Source organism: Ambystoma mexicanum, chromosome 9 (assembly GCF_040938575.1).
Source record: "Ambystoma mexicanum isolate Mex_15411 chromosome 9, UKY_AmexF1_1, whole genome shotgun sequence".
Lineage (NCBI taxonomy): Eukaryota > Metazoa > Chordata > Amphibia > Caudata > Ambystomatidae > Ambystoma > Ambystoma mexicanum.
Window position 1 is genome coordinate 869,562,415 of NC_090931.1, and position 4,119 is coordinate 869,566,533.

Genomic DNA, 4,119 nt, shown 5'->3' on the forward strand with positions numbered 1-4,119 from the left:
AAGCACAATTAGAACTCTTTGCCCTGGGATTTTTGCTGGCCATTGACCCCTTGAACTATGATGATGAAATAAAAACATGCCCTGATAATATGTGAATTTTTTTATTGCTCGTCAAGCGATGAATTTGTATAACACAGATGATCATCGCCATTTTCAAAATCCCTTAAATGAAAGGCCTCAAAGGATCTAAGACCAACAAAATCACAATATTCCACTATAACTGCCTCAACATCCACCCACAGGCCTACATTCCATCGTTAGCAGGAACACCCGTGGACATTTGCACCTATTAAATGATTGCACTAACCTTACAACTTATAGTATAATAGTCTTGCAAGAAACATGGCTCTTAACTACACCAGTTTGGAAAGGGTATGAAATTCTATTATCTCCAGCCATCAAAAGAACAAAAGGAAGACCAGCCTCAGGGATCTTGGTGGCAGTTAAAAGTGGGCAAGTCCCTAACCCCTTCCTACAGATGGTTAAAATTCTGCATGCGAACTGTGCTATTGCCCTGATTAATGTTTACCGCAATCCGATAGGACTAGCAGATACAACATTTTTTAGTGATCTAAAGGATCTGCTAAATAAAATATCTTTAACCAGCGAAATAACAAATATTATGATTGCAGGTGATTTAAATTTACATTGTTTATCCAAAGTGATCACGAAGAAAAACAAAGCATGCACAAGATGGGAGAATATTATGAAAAATCAGAAGTTATTAATGCTTAATGGTTCATCCAAAGGGGATATACCAGCTCGTCATACATGGTGCAGGGGGTCTTCTAAGTCAATAATTGACTAAATATATGTTGATGCTAACACCTTTAATCAAGTAACCAGTTTTGAGGTGCGGCACCAAACATATGCTGATCATGATATGCTTACTGCGACGTGGTTTGATAGTAGGGTATCCAGTGAGGAGGGTACTTCAGGATATAGTCCGGTTTTGACAGTTAATAACTCCAGAACTAGGTTCCGATGGAACGCTTCACTTCTACAGAACCGTAATAGAGATACTGAGAAAGCTGGGTTAAGAGGAGGCTGCTCCAGGGAAGCTTACACCACATCCTTACAGGCCTACAAGCTGACTTCTATCACTAATACTCACAATCATTATGTACCCAGGTACACCTTTGATAAAAAGGTGCAGTAGCGTAAAACTATATATCGACGACAAAAAAGATTGGCCTTATTGCTGCAGAGTGATACGAGATTCAAAGTTATTAAGTCGTTAAAAAACAACCATAGGAATTGGATCAAGACACATAAAGCATGGTTGTATCAAAATGAGGGTGAAGTTATGCTGACAGCAATTGGTTCTAAGAATATATATCCGAGATCTGGGCTCTACTTAACATTGCTAACCAATCAAGTCAGTTACCGGTGCAAATAAATGGTGCATTAGAGGTCGACTGGGTCCTACATTATACAACATTGTATGCTAATACGGGCCTAGAGACACCGAACGATAGAGTGTCAATTTGTGACCTAGGCCAATTACAAATACTGGAAGAGGATGTTTTAGACTTTATACTTAAATCAAGCGGTTCAAGGGAGCCTGGACCCAATGGTCTTAATAATCATATGCTCAAACAACATCCAGCGCTATGGGCAAGAATTCTTTATAATATCTTCTCCCAGGTCCTAAGTTCTGGCATGATCCCAGACTCATGGGATAAATCTATCATATTCCCGATTTTTAAAAAGGGCAATCGATCATGTCCCTCTAAATACAGACCGATTGCCCTGCTAGATATCCCTTGCAAAATGTTTGCGAGGTTTATACTAAGAGATTTTAATAAATGGGCGATGGACAAGTCTAAGAGAGATGCTGGTCAGACAGGGTTCATTGCTGGGCAGGGGCCCTCAGTGAACTTATTAACGATAACATCAATTATACAACATCATCAAATACAAAAACAAACTCTGTATATCGTGTTCATTGACCTGCGCTCAGCTTATGACTCAGTCTCCAGTGAGCTGTTGTTAGAAAAATGTATCTATGAAGAATGCCCTGCTTACATCATTGCATTAATGAATGCACTATACACTGACACTATTATCCAAATTAGACTAAACCTAGAAGGCCTCTTGTAAACCCCTATAAAGACCTACAGAGGGTTACAGCAACGATGCATTCTGGCCTCTGCATTGTTTAGTTTCTTTATAGCAGATATTCTCAAGATCTTCAGTGATATTATATCAGATGCTCCGAGATTAGGTACCAGAAAAATTCCGGCATTACTGTATGCTGATGATCTTGTGCTTATAACCAAGACACCGGTTGGTCTACAAAATCTGTTAGATACTCTTTCCATTTATGTGAGAAAAAAATGTGTTAACTATCAATCTGGATAAAACAAAGGCTATGGTATGTAATCTAAGCTTGAGCTCAAGAATTAAAAACATTAAATGGTCAATACAAAATGAACAAGTAGAGAGTGTACAACAATATACATACCTGGGGGTTATATTTTCTGGTGTTAGAAATGAAGCCCAAATGACCAATTTGAATATAAAACTTGATATGACAATTTCTCAGTCCAAAATTATTCAGGAAAAGTTTTGAAAATGTTTGATTCATCCGGTTTTGACATACTTCCGGCAAAAGGTGACTCCTATCTTGTTGTGTGGAGTGGAACCAATGTTGATTCTGCCTGAATCGGTGTGGTGTAAATTTGAATCCAAATTCTGGGAAAAAATGCTTGTTCTCCCTAATTGCGTACCTATTACTCTGATTCGTAATGAGCTACGGCTAACATCTCTGTATGCGCGATCCTTGTGGCATTTAATATCTCTATTTAGGAAGTGTCTTCTAGCAACAACAAAAAAAATCGAATATGCTTATAGGTACCCTTGCTCAACATATTCTTCTTTCAGAAGATAGGTTTGCTTGCAATTGGCGACAAGCAGCTATAAATGCCTTAGCCTATGCTGATGTGATAATTGAAACTCTGATGCATAACCCGATGCATGTTAACAAAAGTTGTTCCAATGGGATTGGGCTAGAAACCGAGCCAGGTTGAGATTTAATTTATGGCCAATCCAGGAGATATTGTTGAGACGCAAAATTATTTCACCACAAGAATAATTCTGCCGATCCTGCAAAATTAAAACGCAAATGGAAACCCTACGTCATCTATTAGTAGAATGTACAGCCTTGTGTAATGAACGGATTCTGCTTTTAAAACCAGCTGTTAAAGATCACAGAGAATTAAATCCTGAGGATTTGTGGAGAATGAATATTTGTGTGTTATCTGTTCCCCTGAGAATAGGGGTATTACGCTTTTTAAAGAATTTGAAAGAATTAATGATTTTTGACAACTAAATTGATTATTCAGGAAGTTTATTGCATTATAAACATGAAAATATGCATTTTTCTCCTCTCTTTCTTTGTGCAATTGAATGTAAAAGAAATGTTTTACTTTTTACCCTATTCTATTCTGTTTTATGATTAATGATTGTAAAGTTGATTTATTTCAACTAAAACAAAGGAAAACAAAATAATAATCAAAAAATATATATTTATGCTTGATCACCTGTACATCACTTGAGGTTGCCAATTGCTGTCCTTAATCTATGATATATTATGTGTACTTTCCTCAGAGCTCATGAATACTGTCCTGCGTTCATGGTAGAGCACATATACCTCTCTCATGGCTCCCAACCTTTCTCTTAGGTATCATAAGGAGGCCTGCACCTTCCTCATGGCTTCTGAACTCATAACTCCAAATCATATGCTGTGGTATATAATATTTATTCCGAGTTCTGTGTCTACGCCTGGGTGTGGGTTACGCTTTCTTACTGCTACTGTTCCGTGTCTTGCATATATACTACAGCCTGCATACCTTCAATGTGGTTGCTATTGTTAAAATGTGTCATGCCCCTATGCTAGAATAAATACCCTCATTGTGGACTGCGAGTGGTTTCCTTGACAGACTATTGCTTTGTTAATCTTATTCACGCACAGATGAAGAGTATCAGAGAACTCCAAGGGAGTGCCCAGGCTTATTCTGATCCCCGCCAGGGCTGGTTATCAATCTTTCGGTTGTGGTCGTGGCGGAGACAGGGTGATCACCAGAGGTTCCTGGATCCCTTCATTTAATTGGTTTG